The sequence below is a fragment of the Ambystoma mexicanum genome, chromosome 5q (genome assembly GCF_040938575.1).
Source record: "Ambystoma mexicanum isolate Mex_15411 chromosome 5q, UKY_AmexF1_1, whole genome shotgun sequence".
Classification (NCBI taxonomy): Eukaryota; Metazoa; Chordata; class Amphibia; order Caudata; family Ambystomatidae; genus Ambystoma; species Ambystoma mexicanum.
Genome location: NC_090933.1, coordinates 43,565,020 through 43,583,064, shown reverse-complemented (window position 1 = coordinate 43,583,064; position 18,045 = coordinate 43,565,020). Strand labels below are relative to the sequence as shown.

Sequence of the window (18,045 nt, the reverse complement as noted above, 5' to 3'; positions counted from 1 at the left end):
TCCCACCACTCAAGCCTGAGATTTCGAGACTCAAATCGAATTGCAAAAATTATTTCGCTTAATACGTCTAAAGTTCTTTTTCAATGACTCTCCTCCATCAAGTGTCACTGGGTTAACACCCCCCTCGACCTTTGTTCCTTTAAACTCAATGGTCTCACCAGCCATTGTTGCATTTGAAAATAAAGTGGTAGAAGATATCAAAGATCTACTTAAGACCAAAAACCATCATAAGGACAATATGTCACGAGAAGAGGGCAATGCTTAACAATCCCTACAGAATAACTCCTCTTTCCTCATCAAACCAGCCGATAAGGGAGGAGGCATAGTCCTGTGGGACAAAACTCTGTATGAAACAGAAGTTGGGTTGCAACTCAGCAACCAGATGTTCTATCGCAAACTAGATAGAGATCTGTCATCCCGAATACGAGAAGAAATTAAAAGCCTTATGATACATGCTTTGGTTGAATGCTGGATTGAACATGGCGAGCATAGCTTTTTGATCAACAAAAACCCCACCATTCCAGCGTTCTACCTTCTTCCAGAAATCCATAAAAACATCACTACACCTCCCGGCAGACCCATAGTCTCCGCTTTGAATTCAATTCTTGAACCTCGTTTTTATCTATCCAGATTGTTTTTTAAGACCGTTTGTTAGATCTATGAAATCGGTTGTGAAAGATACAAGCATGATTAACCTATTAAAAGATCAAGCTGTGGAACAAGAAGATTTTCTAGTGATCCTCGACGTGACGGCATTGTACACGAGCATCCCGCAAAGCGAATGTCTAAAAGTCATGGAATTGTTCTTGAATAAATGCACTACCACCCTTGAAAAAGAACCAACTAATTTTATTTTAGAGTGCATCAGGCTTCCACTCACTGAGAATGTTTTCTTATATGACGGCTCGTTCTACAGAGAAACACACGGAACAAGTATGCGAGCCACTTGCACCCCTGGCCTAGCAAACTTGTTTATCGATTTGTTTGAGGCGGCATCCATATATCATGAAAACAACCCGTACAAAAACATCATTACATGGTTTCGGTACATTGAGGATGTCCTGATGCTCTGGAGAGGTGACATACTTAGTTTAGATAACTTTCTGATCTGGTTGAATGATCATAATACATGTATTAAGTTTACCATGACGTATGACTTACTACAGGTACCTTTCTTAGACTTACTTATCAAAAAAAACACCTGAGGCCACCTCATCACCACACTGTACCGCAAGCCGACAGATACAAATACATTGGGCCTCATTACAGGTCGGGCGGTCAGGAATTAACAGTGGCGGTAAACCTGCCGCCACTGTTAATTCCGGACCGCCCGATCCCGAGTCCTGCAGGCGGGAGGTGATCTTCTCGCCAGGTCTGACCTGGCGGGTTGAACACCTCCCGCCTGCAGGCGGACGTGGAAACACCAGCACCATCACAAGATGGTGCCGGTGTTTCCACTTCCCCAGTTCCCATTGAGTCCTATGGAATTCAATGGGAATGGGGATTTACACCATTCCGCCTCCGGGATTCCCAGGACACCAGGGTAAGTAATGCCCTGGTATTTCCGGGAGTCACGGAGGCGGAATGGTAATACGAATCCGGTGGTAACCAGGCGGTTTTACCACTGCGGTTACCGCCGGACTCGTAATGAGGCCCATTGTTAAAATACAACAGTTTCCATCAACTGGGTCTTCGAGACAATTTACCAGTGGGACAATTCCTAAGAGTCAGGTGGAATTGCTCTTTCATGAGCGATTACGTCAAAGAAAAAGACCTTAAAAGGTTGAAAGTGTGTGGTTATCCAAGTAAAACAATTCACTTTGTCTATAAATGTGCGAAACACGCGAATAGAGAAAGATGTCTATACCCTGAAAAGGAAATCAAAGAAGACAAGATGACATGTGTCAGCACGTATAGTCCAATCAGCAACGGCCTCAGGAGAATAGTCAAAAAACATTGGCATATGCGGCAAATAACTGACTTTACTCCAGCCACCCCAAGATTTGCCTTTAAAAGGCAGAAAAACTACAGGGATATGCTAGTGCACACATATCCAGTCAAACAGAAAATTGACCAACAGACCACTCTATGGGGGTTGCCTCGTGTGACAGGTCATTTCAAATGCGGACAATGTTCTACTCACTGACAAAAAATGTGACATCTATTGACCTAAACGGCAAAATTTGGCAATTACGAAGTTTCTCCAATTGCTCAACTGATTGGGTCGTTTATGGCATTAAGTGCCCATGCGATCTACTGTACATTGGCAAAACGCAAAGGCCTATAAAACAACTTATCTGTGAGCACAGATCATGTTTAAAAAAATAAGGTAGAAAAGAAACCCTTAGTAGCCCATTATGAGCTAAAAAAAACACAAACATACTGAGCTTTTCTTGTTTGTCATCCAAAGAATTCCAGCTACAATGAGAGGGGCAACAGAGAAAGCATGTTGCCTCGATGCGAACAACGCATACAATACTACAATACTAGTATTATACAAGTATAATACTAGTATTGTACAACTTTGTACAATACTAGACATAGCGCATCAAGCACAAGACAAGTATCTACTTTCTACTAAACAGTTTTATCACATGTGGAGATACTTCATCTACATCGCATACAATTGTGGGTAAATCCTTTTCAAAAAATATTATTTTTTAAATAATTTCTGAAAAACTTTCAAAACTTCTCAATTCCTTGAATATATTTTTAAACTATGTTTAATTATAATTGGTTTATTGATCATTGAACTTCTCGCATTTGATAAAAGAAATGCATTTATGGTAGTAAGATCGCCATTAGTATGCCGTAATATACTTGTGTACCCCTTTAAATACAAAGGTAAACACGCAACAGCGTGATAACAAATGCACTCGTTTGATCATGTGACACGCGGACGGCACCGTGAATAAAAGCAGCTTTGCTGAGCCCAGTTCTTTAATCTCTGTGTTACCGAGGGAGAGAGCTCCAGGCTTCGGCATGCTTTGGTTGCGGGTAAGTTCTTGCATGAATATAGAAGACACGGTTATTCCGTTTCAGTTTGGTTCTGCAAACGTCAGGGTGAAACGTTGTTTCAATAATTCTTATTAGCCTTGTAAAACCCGGTTTTACCATTGTGTTACCACTGGGAGCCTTCCGTACAAAAGAGTCTCACATAGATACTCAACAGGTGTTCCATTTGCCATTAACCTGAGGAGTTTACAATTGAAATCACGCCTAATTCGAGTGAGTCCGTTTGGGACAAGTCCAGCGAAACAAATAATTATGTTTTGTGTCATCCCAGAAATTAACCTTCGATCGTGACATCCCGTCGAGGCGATCAAGCTTCCATTCCTCTCCCAAAGAACAAGTACATCCACAATCCACATCCACCCCTTGTATAACGACAACACAACTATGTAAGCACACTTTTTCCAATACTAGCGACATTTTGCATGCATAGTCCAGTGGATATACATATACCAAACACATTTTGTCAGTCCACAGTACTCATTCTCTTGGGTCTTAAAAGAAGTAAGCCTTCTTCCCTGGCAGACAGATGTGACTCGGTTCTAAACTACTTTTTTCGCCGCCATTTATGAAATTGTAGAAGTATGTTTCTTGTCACTTTATCTGTCTGAATTGTGTGAGACAATGATAGTGCAGTAACATAAATCATAATGTTCACCTACAGGAATTTGAACATCGCCATAGTGCAACCACGCTCAGAAGTGATATAATCGCTTCCTAGCATACGTCTGCCAACGCGTTCAACAAACGTGAACGCCCTATGTGGAGATTGACATTTAAAATGCCATATCTCTGAGGTAAGTCTTCTCCCCCAAGCACTTTGAAAGTAGGAAAGATGTGTCTAGAAGGGCTTAACAACTTATTGAGCTATTCATTTCTTGAGTGCTCTTAGAGGTTGTGCCTTAGGAAGCCCCTGAAGTTAGCACCTTCCTTAGGGGCACCAATGGGAGAAATCTTTTTAAAAGGGAATATTAAGTAACCCTATCATCGAAAAAGAAATGATAAACAGTAATAGCCATGTGCCAAAAAATATGGACACTAAAGACATTCTCATTTGTAGTTAAGACAGAGAAACTATCTTACGCCTTGAGTAAACGCTAATTAAGAGTGGTTATGCTTGTCTCTCATTTGAGTTCTGTCTATAAAGTCACATAAGATATACTGTAAAGTGTGCCTACATATCATGTGAACGTCGCTTACAGATGACTTAGCTTGTGAATTACTGTCAAAAAACGACCCTTAATTTATGACTGTCATATGTTTTTATGTGTTTTTTAGAAAACTACGTATGAACACCAACTTGGGCTATAGATGAATTAACGACGCTATTGAAGACATTTTGTCCTGAAGATGGCCATACATTTAGAGGAAAAAAGACACTAGGGATAGTGCCTAATGTTTAATAATGCCGAAACATGTCGACAATCTGAGACACCCACAAGAATAAGTTTGGGTTCCCTTGACACAAAGTGGTCACTAATTATATGTGCTGTTTTGTTCACCCAGATTCTAATTTGAGTATTTTGTATTGCAGATGTTTTTGTGTACATTGTTTGAGAAAAGATTTTTACTTGTGTTAATCATGACAAAAAATGGAATTCAAATGTCTGTTATGGAACAAGTTACTTACCTGTAACTGTTGTTCTCCAGCATGGGTCTGGCATGGATTCACATGCTCATGAATATTCCCCGTCGTCAGGCTGGGAATCCTCGGTAAAGAAAAATCAGTATCAGTTTTGTTTCTGATCTGTCTTTCGTAGTAGTAACCAATCACTGATCTCTGCGTCATACTGACCACAGCCAATGACTGCCATCTCCCCAAGCCCCGCCTCTGGCAGCCATCTTCAGATTTGGTAGCACGTGAAGTGGCAGTATGACCAAGTGAAGAGCCGCAGAGGGGTAGGCGGGAGGGTTCGCATGTGAATCCATGCCAGACCCATGCTGGAGAACAACAGTTACAGGTAAGTAACTTGTTCCTTCTCCAGCATGGGGTCTGGCATGGATTCACATGCTCATGAATAAAAGAATACATAGCAGTAGACACATGCACAACCACGGGAGGTGGCAACAAGCTCAACATTAAGCAATACCACAACTCAACATTTAGCATCTCTTACCTTCTCACCAGGCTCACCTTAGGCGAACAGGTTGCGCAGCACTGCTTGGCCGACCCTGGACTCCTCCCTGGAATCCCGGTCGACGCAGTAGAATTTCGTGAAGGTGTACATCGACCTCCACGTAGCAGCCCTGCAGATGTCCAGCAGAGGCACACCAGATAGGAACGCCGTGGTAGCTGCAATCGCTCTGATGGAATGGGCTCTCGGACGGCCAGACAGCAGTCGGTTTGCCAACCAATGACAGTACATGATACAGCCGGAGAGCCATCTGGAAATGGAAGCCTTTGAGAGAGCCTTCCCCTGATTGACAGGTCCAAAGTTCACAAAAAGTTGTGATGTCTTCCGAAAACTCTTCGTGCGGTCCACGTAGAACTTCAGCGCTCTAGCCACATCCAGCGAGTGCAAAGTCCTTTCAGCCGGCGACGAAGGCGACGGGAAGAAAACAGGCAACACCAAGGGTTCGTTGAGGTGATAGTCCGACGGCACCTTGGGCATGAAGGAGGGGTGCGTCCTGAGCACTACCCTCGTGTCGTGAAAAGTCAAGTACGGGGGCTTGCAGGAAAGGGCCTGGATCTCTCCCACGCGCCGTGCGGAGGTGATGGCCACAAGAAACGCTGTTTTCCACGACAAGAACTACAATGGAGCTGAGTGCAGAGGCTCGAACGGAGGTCCCATGAGCTTGGTCAGCACCACATTGAGCTCCCACGCCGGGGCCGGAGCCTTCACCGGCGGGAACGATCTGAACAGTCCCTTCATGAATTCTTTCACCAGACAATGAGACCACAAGGACGTCCATCCCGTGGTTCTGGTGTATCGGGAGATCGCAGCAAGATGAATCTTGATGGAAGCGTGCGCCAGTCCAGCCCTGGTCAGCGTCAGCAGGTACGGCAGTACTTGAGGGGCCGTAATCCGTAGAGGGTTAATCTTCTGTGCGTGACACCAAACAGAGAACCTCTTCCATTTGTGTCCGTAGCATTTAAGAGTTGAGGACGCCCTGGCCTTTGCAAGAACCTCTCTGCAGTCGGCCGGTATGTCGTAACCTCCAAACTCTAACGCTGCAGGAGCCAGGCCTGCAAGTTCAGCGACTTCGGGTCGTGATGAAGGATGGCGCCTCCTTCCCTGGAGAGGAGATCCGCGTCCACTGGCAGCTTCATTGACGGGGACGCTGACACGTCCAGAAGGTCCGGGAACCTTATCTGCCTCGGCCACGCAGGTGCGACGAGGATCATCCTGCACCGTGACCTCTTGAGCTGGTTGATGAGCCGGATCAGCAACGGCAATGGAGGGAACGCATACAGGAACAGGCCCTCCCAGGGGAACGAGAAAGCATCGCCCATGCTCCTCGGCTGGGGAAACCTGCTGGCGAACCTCCGGCACTTGGAGTTCGTCGCCGTCGCGAACAGATGGATCTGGGGTGTGCCCCACCGTCGGAAGAGGCGGTCCACTAGATCCTGTCATAGTTCCCACTTGTGGCACGAGCGCAGCTGTCTGCTGAGCGAGTCGGCGATGGTGTTTTTTATTCCTGCCAGATGAAACGGCACCAGAAACATCCCTTGGGCGACGGCCCAATGCCACAGATCCTGCGCCTCCTTGGACAGGGCTGGGGATCTGGTACCGCACTGCTTCCTGATGTAGAACATGGTGGTGGTGTTGTCCGTGAAGATCCTCACCACCTTGCCCTTGAGGGACGGAAGAAAGGACCCGAGGGCCCAAAACACTGCACGGAGCTCCAGGACGATGATATGGAGGGACTTCTCCGTCGGCAGCCAAAGGCCCCTCGCGTGCAGATTTTCGGTGTGCACTCCCCACCCTTCCAGGGAGGCATCCGTGGTCACTGTTTTCTGGTGGCCCGGGGTCTGGAAGTCCATGCCCGCCGTCAGAGGCGCGCGGGTGCCCCACCACCGGATCGCTCGTCTGAAGCGCTCGTCGAGCGTGATCCTGTCCTCGAAGCAGCCCGTCGTCTGGATCCAGCGAGCGTCCAGGAACTCCTGTAGCGGGCGCATCCGAAGCCTGCACAGGCGGATGAGATAAATGCAAGAAGACATCATTCCGAGGAGGGATTTGATGGACCTCACCCTGGCCGCGTCCGCAACCAGCATCCACTGCACCTTGCCCAAGATGGCCCTTGTCCATTCCTCTGACGGAGAGGCCAGAAGCGCCACTGTGTCGAGTTTCGCTCCCAGAAACAGTGCGTCTTGCGCATGCACCAGGTGGGACTTGGCGTAGTTTATGGAGAATCCCAGGTCCGTGAGTAATTGGACGGTCCTCGCCGTGTGCTCCGCCGCGAGCTCCTTTGTCTTTGCTCGGATGAGCCAGTCGTCCAGGTAGGGGTGGACGTGGATCCCCTCCAGGCGCAGCCGCGCCGCCACCGGTGCGAGGCACTTGGTGAACACCCTGGGTGCCGACCTAAATCCGAAGGGAAGGGCTCTGAACTGGTAGTGACGCCCTTGGACCACGAATCTGAGTAACTTTCGGTGTCCCTTTAGGATGGGGATATGGAAGTAAGCATGCTCCAAATCCAACGACGACAGGAAATCGCCCTCCTCCAGCTGACCCAGGACGTGCTGGAGGGTGACCATCCGGAACTTCTGTGCCTTGATGAATTTGTTCAGTCGTAGTAGGTCCAGGATGGGACGCCATCCTCCTGTCTTCTTCTTCACAAGGAAGTATCTTGAGTAAACTCCGGAGCCCCGAAGCCTCTTTGGGACGAGCTCGATGGCGCCTTTCTTGAGCATCGCCTTTACCTCCAAGAGAAGTTAAGGGACGTGATGTTTCTTCCTGGCCAAGGGTCATGGAGGAGGGCTGAGCAGGGCGCGATGGTTGAAAAGGAGGTGGAGGATGAATCCTTCTCTTAGGAGGAGGGCTCCCAGAAGGGCCTGGCTCCGGGTCCCCCGTCGGGAGCGGTTCCTCCGTTGGTGGTAACGGCAATCTCGTCCTTATCTCAGAGCATAAGGACTGTATAGCCACCAAAATGGCCGCCGAGTTGTCTTGCGGCACTGGTTGAGGGGATTCCGACGGGCGGTCAGGAGCCTCGTCGGCACCCTCGACGTTATCGTCGCCTCCGACGTCAGGGTCCCTCCCGACAGGCTGGTCTTCTTCCACGCCAACGCCGTAGCTTAAGACTTCGATCAGCTTCTCTTCAGAGGTTTAGGCCAAATCCACGACGACCTCCTGCCCCCCCTTTTTCTTCTCCGTCGGAGGTTTCACGGGGGTCCTGTCGATGGGCATGAAAGAGGACTCCCTCCGCGGTGGCAGGGAGACTCTGGGCCCCGAGGTCACCACCACTGATGTAGCCTCCATAGGCTGAGCCAGGGCCGCCGCGACTGTCTCGATAGAGGCCTTGGCAGGGTGGATCAAGGATTTAACCACCTTAGGTGCGCTCACCGCCTTCTCCTAGGGTGGAGGGTCACCGCCTCGCTCCTCCTCCGATGGGGCCTTAGAGCTCGACCGGGGTCTCTCCAGGAGCTTCGCCGGGTGCTTGGCCTTCCTCTTACCCGAGCCAGAGCGTTGGCTCGTGGTTGATGGCGCCGGGGAGGATGCGCCCTGCCTGGCACCCGCAGAGCCGGACCGTTCGCCGTGCCCGGTGCCAGCGGACTCGCAGTGCTTGGCCTTCTGTTGGGCCCCCGTCGCCAGGGCGCCCTCAAAGGTCTTAGAAGACCGCTCGGACTTCTTCTTTCTCTCGCCTGACGGGCTCTTCCCTTCCAGCCAGTTGCCGAGACTCAGATGGCGGTCCTTCATGGTCCGCTCCGACATATTGCCGCAAAACGCACAGTCCTTCTCCACGTGCGTCTTGACCTCATGCAGGCAGTAGAGCCAAAGGGAGTGTTCGTCCTCCTTAAAGACATTCTGAAGCTGGCATCCAGGCCAGAACCTGAACAGCTTTCCGGGCGTCGAGCTTCCCTTCTCCTGGGCCATGTCCGAGATGGGCCTGAGAAACTTCTGGAGTCCTCCAAAAGCGTGGCTCGACGAAATCTTCACCCTTGAGGGGCGTAGAAGAATCCGACACGGGTCCCACTTGATCGGATAACGAAATGGTGGAGCTTGAGGCTCTTTTGACCGAAAAAGAGAAAATTTTCCTATGAAAAAACACGAAGAAAGCACTAAAGCTCGAGAGCAATAGCACGAGGATCCCAACACTTGAACGTGCGTTAAAAATCTGAAGATGGCTGCCAGAGGCGGGGCTTAGGGAGATGGCAGTCATTGGCTGTGGTCAGTATGACGCAGAGATCAGTGATTGGTTACTACTACGAAAGAGAGATCAGAAACAAAACTGATAATGATTTTTCTTTACCGAGGATTCCCAGCCTGACGACGGGGAATATTCATGAGCATGTGAATCCATGCCAGACCCCATGCTGGAGAAGATACACTTTACTTTATCTACTTTTGATAATTAATAAATCACTTTTTTTAATGAAAGTTGTTGTAGGGTCCAACCATAGGTTTGGTCTGTAGAATTAATTATTAAAACTACATATGTTCAGTTTGTAAGCATCACCACTCCAATTCCTTTTAACCTCTCATGTCCACACAGCATGTACATTAAGATGCCTACTGTAGACCAGCGTGAGAAAGATGTCAAAAGTTACCTGGTGGAAAGGGCGGAAGGATCATGGAAGGGATCACCCAGGAGGGAATTGTGGTCATAGCACCATCATTCTAGATGTAGTTTGACCGATGATGGAATAAGAATAGATGTCTATTGGCTGCCTGACTCCTGGTTCCAACAAGAATAAAGGTGGAACTGGAGCCTCCTCATCTCCAAGCAAGCATGAGGCACTGCTAGAAAGCAAGAAGGTGAAACCACAAGGCTTAGGCTTTATTATAAAGCAAATGGCATGATAATATAGCTTTAATGTCCTGGACTCTCTTCCCCTGAGCAGGAAGAACTCTTTCAAACTTGGAGCCCGAATAGAAACCAATTAAACGGATGTCCTGTATCGGAAGGAGGCAAGATTTGTTGAGATTGACTGAAACCTGAGCAATAAGTCCAGAATCTGTTGAACGATGCTCTGGTGAGACGGAATGGTTCCACAATGAACAACCAGTCACCCAAACGCAGATTAATGTGCAGTACATTTACACTCCTGTGTTTAAGTTATTGTGATAAAGAGACGACAAAACCACTGCCCACAAAGAAGGATCTCCCTTAAACAAGTAATTCAATAGTCCATTCGGCCCGGGGCTCCCGATGTACTAATTTTATGCAGGATTTCCAGTATAATCTCTCCACTAAAATCTTCGGGAGTTAAATCATGTGGGTTCCCCATTAATGAAAACTGTCCATTCTCACCTGTGGCGCCCCCTCCAACAACCTTGGTAAAATGAGATACCCACATTGACTCTGACACCATTAGTATGCACGTTTGGTTCAGATAAGCCTACTGCATTCATAATTTGCCAAAACAACCTCACATCTTTGTCCTTAAGGCAGCAAAGCATCGCCTCCACATCATTCTGTGAATGTTTGGCCCTCGGTTGATGCTGCCAATTTCTATCTGCAAATGAACCCTGCACGATATCTGCTGTATGTATTAGCGTGAGGGATAGACATTTTCCGGACACTAGGTCATTTTCTTTTAGTTTTTATTTGTTAGGTTAAGGAAAGTTAGGCATTTGTCTCATCCTTTAATAAATGGCGACTTATGAGAAAACTCCACCTATGTATCCGTCTCCCATGTTGGACTCCTCACAGAACCTTGTAAAGAAGGAATTGACATGGGACGAGAACACACCTGAAAAATAAGCCCCAAACAGACAATGAGGGGAAGTTTCTCTGAGGAATCCTAAAAGAAGGAAAGGGGGTAAAGAGAACACCCAGGGAAAGGAGAGGGAGCAAGCTAAAGGAAAGGGGAAAGAAAACCAAAACATGAAAAAGGAGACAGGCAAAAGGAGCACAATAAGAGAGTGACAAAGGTTAAACTAGACAAAGCTGCAAGGAAGAACCCAATAGAAAAGAAACACTCAGCGTGGGAAAGACACCAACTAAAAGGGAGGGAAATGGGAAGCAGGGAAAACGCCCAAACCCAGAGAAAAGGGTTTGGAGAGAGTAGAAAAGGAGCCATGGCAGAGAAAGGTGTGTGAGGTTCATAAGAGGAGAAAAGGGTCCAGAAAGGAAAGAACCTGAAACTAGGAGGCGGCTGTGGTCTGTCTCCTGAAAAGAGAAAAGGCTGTAAACTGACAAGGAGGTGGAAATGATCTCCGAGGAAAGAATACAAAAAAGGGAGAGAGGAGCATCTCACTGGGAAAGTAGATGCAGATATTGGGGACAAGCAACAAACCTTGGCCCGACAGGTGCTCTGGAAACTGTGGCCATAAAAGATCCACAGAGTCCAGGCAGGTAAATGCTTCAGTGCACCTAGGAAGGTAAGTGTGTTGAAGCCTAAGCAAGGGCAAGTAATTAAGCCTGCGATAGAGGAAAACAAAGTCACTCCTGGGAACAGAGAAGCGATAATTGACGCTTGTCCTCATCAAGAAAGATCAATGGATCAAGATTAAGTTCTTTGATTACCACATTTTACCAATAGTCAAATAAAACAGTTAATGAAAACACGCCTTTCCCCTCTCTTGGATTTTACAACCTGCTGTAGTTCAGTCTGTGCTTTCAGCTTCCTGTTCTTTTTGTCCTTGGGCTCTTTATCTGCTGGTTGTTGTTAACTGCCACACTTGGCCAAATATCTATGACCCTCATATTTATCCATGTTGTCATGGTTCCCAAACAAGGCTTTGTAGCGTTTATACCATGTTGAGCTTACTTGTAGCCCAACTTATTGGTTTGCAGGCTTAGACTTGTAACTTGGTTCAGCTAAAAGCCCAGTGCACACTGCTTAGGCTTCGAACGGCCACTCTGGGGTCAGGTAGAAGTCCTGCCTTCTGTTGATGGCCCTATATTTGCTTGCAGTCGAGTGAATGTTTTCCAGCAATGCTCTCCCAAAGACACCTTGGACAACTGCGGCGAAGAAGTGCACTGAAAAAGTGGCGAGTGTCATTCTATGACAAGACTGGAGGCGAGCATTATGCTTCAACTTCTGTAATTTACTACTCCTCAGCAGTTTCAACAAACCAATAAAATCAACAATAAACAGAAAAAACGTCTCCAGAGACTTTTCTTGCTTTGAAACTACAATCCCCATAGTCTCTGTAGTCCATCTCCTCTCTGCTCAGCTATGACCACTTCCTGTCCCTGAGCTCTTCCTCTTTTACTGCTCTTCAAGCAGATAAGTACTATTTTGTCAATCTCCCTGTATAAGGAGTTAATAGGTGTTAACAGATAGCATAATGAAATGTGCTGGTATTTAGATTGTTCACTGTACCAGCGCAGCGTATATTAATGTACTGCAGAGCGTGTTAGGAATTTTGACAGGTCCTCGTGAACGCGTCACCAGTGTATTGCACAGCATCTGTCAGCGCGCTTGATAACAGCCCGTTAGAGCGGGCGGACCCCGCGGCGCGCTCACCCCGTGCCTCATGCCTGGCACATTAGGGGTGGTTATGCCGTGCCGCGGGTGGCAACAGGTGCCCGCGGCACTGTGCTGGCACAGGAGCCCTCAGCTCCTCTCCTTCGCGGAGGAGCGAGAGCGTCCGGGTGACAGGCACTCCGGCCCCTTCCTTCGCTGAGGCGGAGCTCACCGCGGAGGACAGCGGCCCCCCCCCTTTGGAAGGGAAGGGATCAGGACGAAGCCCGCATTGTTCCCTGCGACGCGGAGCAGAGCTTTTCGTAACGAGCCGGTCCCGGCGGTGAATTATGTGTTTTAGGAGTTTAAAAGTGCGGATAACCCCTAAAACCCTGCCGGATCGCAGAGCAAGGAGCAGCATAGCTCCAGGAACAAGCCCGCTCCAGGGCGCGTGGTTTGGGGAATACTCGGCATTCAGAAAGTGCCGGAGCCTCATAAGGCTAGAACAAGGCATAAGCCTTTCTCTGAACACGGTGCCCTCCTCGAGCAAAGGCACTCCTAGACAGAAGCCCATCCCAGGCATAAATAAGTACATTGTTGTCCGGTGCAGCCACACAAAAAAAAAGAAAAAAAAAATATATATATATATATCCCAATCCACCTACGGACATGTCCGTGAAGGACCAATGCTGGTGCACTAGCATCCAAGATGCCCTTGCAAACAAAATTACTGGCCTACAAACTAAAATTGGAAATAAAAGACTACAACTCTCTAACAGTAGCCCCCTAGCCCCCCTATCCCTAGTCCACCTACCACCCCTAACACTAACGATGGCTTCATCTTCAAAAAAGTAACCGTACTAGAAGTGCAAAAAATCATAACCTCCCTCAAACCGTCAAATTGCAAAGGGGACAGATTATAAAAGATGCAGCAAGGGACCTCGCCCCTTTCATTTCCAAGCTCATAAACGTGTCATTCTCCACCTATTCGGTACCCAACAATTTGAAAGAGTCTTGGGTCCTCCCGCTACTAAAAAAACAGACCTTGGACCCAGCCATCCCCACAAATTGCAGGCCTATCACAACCGTTCCTTCCTGTTAAAAATCCTTGACAGAGTTGCTTACTTGCAAATTCAGCATTACCTAGAATCCAACCAATTACTTGGATTGCGTCAGTCTGGCTTCCGGCCTCAACATGGAACAGAAACGGCCCTTGTTGATCTTAAAAGTCAGATTGACGAAATCAAAGATAAGGGTAAGGCTGCCATCCTACTCCTTTTAGATCTCTCAGCAGCCTTCAACCTGGTCGTCCATAAAATACTCTGCAACCACCTCTCCTCGGCCGTCCCACTTTTCCCCCTCTGCTGTCATGTGGATACAGTCCTTCCTGGCCAATAGAACTATGAGAGTCTTCTCTCCGGTGGCAGCAGCAGACCCCATCCCCATCACCTACGGTGTCCCACAAGGCTCTTGTGTTTCACCCACCCTATACAATATCTTTACAAAGCCCCTCTTTGATAAACTGGATCGTCTGGGTGTCACCTACACTAATTACGCAGATGACACCCAGATACTCCTCACCATCTCGGGCAACTACAATACCGATGTAGCCAGGATCAATGAAATCTTCTCTGTCATTCAGGCATGGATGGCCACACATGGCCTCTGCCTGAACGACGAGAAGACTGAACTGCTCATTGTTGGTTCTCCGTACAATCTACAAAAACTTAGTCCCAACTATTCCAATATCACAATTGATGGCAATACCATCCCGGTCGCCAAAAACGTGAAAACACTTGGCTTCTACCTCAATGCCAATATTAACCTCACTAAGCAAGTCAACTCAACAGCCTCAGCCACGGCCTATACAGGAAAACTAATTAGAGCTTCTAGACCATTTCTTTCCTCTAACAGCTGCCTCACACTAGCTAGAGCTCTTATACAATCTAAATTAGATTACTGTAATAGCCTCTACTTAGGGGCTAACCAAGCGATAATTAGTAAATTCCAAGTCCTTCAAAATAATGCGCTACGGGCAGCGCTAAACATTCCCAAGCGTGAGCACATCTCTGCCACCAGAAGCTAATGCAAATGGCTCACTATCCAACACAAAATCGATCTAAAAACCCTTTGCCTCACTTACAAAGCTCTCAATCATCTAGCCCCCTCCACCTGACTAACTAATTCACCATGAAATCTTCCATCAGAACCACGAGATCTTCCAATACCTTATGCCTCACAGTACCCAGATTTACCTCTAAAAGAGCCGGAGGCTCGAGCTTCACTGTCCAGGCCTCCCAACTCTGGAACGCCCTGCCACTGAATATTAAGTCATCCAAATCCTTCCAGTCGTTCAGGAAACTTGCCATTAGGTGGCTTTTGACAAAAGTCAACCTTTAAGTTAGACTTAGCTATAAATTGTACATATTGCACATGTCTCATTTTTGTCTTTATTGGTTGCTATTACCTACACTGTCTGTATATTCTGTATATAACTGTTATTCAACTATTACTGCTTATTACCATGTATTGTGCCTTGTAACTTGTACTAAGCGTCCTTTTACTCCCGGGTCCGGAGCGCTATAGAAATAAAAAATAAACAAACTAATAAGACTCTAGTAATCAGACACACAGCTGATACTTTGAAGGTATCAGGAGCAACTATTGAGTGTGAGGGTGTGCTAAGATACCTTGACAGGTATAACACGCACACAGCATCCTCCCAGAATGTTGGATTTTGAGTGGAGCGAAGAGGAGCAGTCGCTGGATCTCGTGGCCAGCTTCAAGGAGGTGCTGGGAAGCTCACTCATAGATGCAGTGGCTCTGGGGGTGAAACCCCTGCAAGAGAGGCTGGAGTCCCTGGAAGCAATTCTCCACCAGCCCATAGACAGCACCATGCGGACAGAGCGCACGCCCAGAGAACCCTCAGAAGCAAGATCTAAGGGGAGTACCAAAGCCCGAAAGAGGAAAGCCTCTTGCGACCCCCAGGGCCCACTAGAAGGGGCAAAAGAAAAGGCCCCAGAGGTCGTCGACGCCTTCGCAAAGCTCCGAGAAGCATATTTGCAGCGTCAGACTGTGCCGTACCTCACGACCCCCGCTCCAGGGGACAAAGATGATGGAGAAGAGAATCCAGGCTCGGAAGAGGAGCCAGAGGAAGGAGACCCTCCCTCCCAGGACGAAGATGAGTTGAGGGAGGAGGAGGAAGTAAGAACCAGCGGAGGGAAGAGAATCCGCAAAGAAAAACACCTCGAGGAGGTGGAAGAGGATATGTTCGATCCGGACAGTATCCTGAATCCGAGATCTTCAGACTGGCAACCATCACCAAGGGTAGCCCAGTACATGACCAAGAGACTGAGGAAAGCGTTAGATAAAGAAGTCCGGCAGCGCCTTCGCGCGGAGTGTCCTAGGCCTGACCTCCCAGGCAAGGTAGCCGAGACACCAGAACTGGACCCAAAGATGCTCACCTTCGTATCGAAATCCAGCAAGGACCCCAGTAAGGGTATAGATAGATTTTGGCGAAGCTGTCAGGACAAAGTACTCGACCTAGCAGGTCCTCTCGCAAAAATCATGGACCTATCAGAAAGGGCCAGAGACACGGAAGAGGAAGTAGACCCCCGACGCCCTAGCAGGTTGGGCACAGAGAGCAGTAATCCTTTTAGGTAATGCGAACTGCGCCATCGCTTCAGAAAGACGGAGAGGTCTGCTGTTGAAGATTGACGTGAAGCTCAGTGACCTAGCCTCTTATGAGGCAGGGGAGGCAGCTCAATGACTCCTTTTCTGAGAGACCTTCGGCAAGGAGATGGGCCGCTTCGTCGGCACATACACGTCACTAGAGAAAGCACAAGCTTTGTTTCGGAAGATCTTCCCGAACCGAGTTTTTGCCGTGACCAGCCGCCACAGGGGTCGTTCGGCTGGTCGAAACCAGGGTGGACGAAGACCCCAGAATCACAGGGCCCAATACTGGGAGAATAGACAGCAAGACTCCTCCTTCCCGACCAGAGGGCGATTCCAGGGAGGACGCAGAGGGAGATGAGCAGGTCGTGGCCAAGGATTCGCACAAGGTGAGAGCAGCGCATTACCCTCCAGTGGGAGGGAGAACTGGTATGTTCTGGGAAAACTGGCGCGCGCTTTCCAGCGATGCCTGGGTGTCGCAAACTGTTCTAGGCTTGCACCTAGACCTCATAGAACACCCCGTGCAAGAGCGCAGACCACACCAGCAGCGGCTAGAGCACGCAGAGCAGAGGCTGTTAGACCGCGAGCTGTTACAACTGGCGAAGAAGAACGCCATAGAGAAATGCTTGGGAGACCCCAGTTTCATAAGCAATATGTTTCTAGTGCACAGGAAGGAGAATGTCCGGCCCGTGATAAACCTAAAGGAGCTGAACAGCTGGGTGGTGTACTGACATTTCAAGATGGAGGGCATCCACCAGCTCTGAGACTCGCTCAGGGAAAAAGATTGGCTGACGAGGTTGGATCTGAAGGATGCTTACCTGACGATCCCAGTAGCAGAAGAGTTCAGGACTTTCCTGGCTTTTCGCTGGAAAGGACAGCTTTGGCGATTCAAGACCATGCCTTTTGGGCTTGCATCAGCTCCCTGGGCCTTCACCAAGCTGATGAAACCAGTGGCAGCAGCAATACGAGAGAAAGGGATAAGACTGATAATCTACCTAGACGATCTTCTGCTTCTAGCAGAAGACAGAGCGACCCTCAGGTATCAGACGAGATGGGTCCAGAACTTACTGGCGTCCTTACGATTCCTAGTAAACATAGAGAAGTCAGATACGGAACCAGCACAGAGGCTGGATTTCCTAGGCTTCGTACTAGACACCAGGAAAGCTACACTGGAGCTCCCAGCACGGAAGATCCGCAATAGCAAAAGAGAAATAAGAGGGTGTCTGACAAGGGAAGTAGTTTCCCTCAGAACGCTAGCGAGAATAGTGGGGCTTTTAGCAGCTTCCATTCAAGCCATATTTCCAGGACCCCTGCACTATTGGGCCCTACAAAGGCTAAAGATCAGACATCTACAGCAAGGCTTGAGGTATTATCAATCAGTACCTTTAGATCCAGAAGCCAAGACAGAGCTGGAGTGGTGGTTGAGGAATATGGACGCCTGGAATGGCGAAGCCATTTTCGGAGACCGTCCGGATCTAGTCATAGAATCAGACGCCAGCCGGCTGGGCTGGGGTGCAAGGTGCGGAGACCTTCAGACGGGGGAAATGGAGTGAGGAGGAGCTTCGGCTTCACATAAATTGCCTCGAGTTACTAGCAGGATCGTTTGCGATCAGAGCCTTTACGAAAGGGAAGATGAGATTGTGTGTCCTATTGAAGATGGACAGTATATCAGCAGTACGATATATAAACCATCTAGGAGGAACCAAATCCAGAATGTTAGCTGAGCTAGCGAAGGATTTCTGGCATTTTTGCCTACAATCGGAGACATCGGTCACAGCGGCGTACCTCGCAGGGACACTGAATGTAGTAGCGGATTGGAACTTGCGCTACCTCACGGATTCCAGCGATTG

The 18,045-nt window shown here is 48.3% G+C and overlaps 1 protein-coding gene across 3 annotated transcripts in view; it reads right to left on the bottom strand.

Annotated features, from left to right (window-relative positions):
- The window catches only part of MPPE1 (metallophosphoesterase 1), a 699,480-nt gene that overhangs the window by 252,346 nt on the left and 429,089 nt on the right, over positions 1–18,045 (bottom strand). The gene's annotated exons all lie outside the window — the stretch shown is intronic.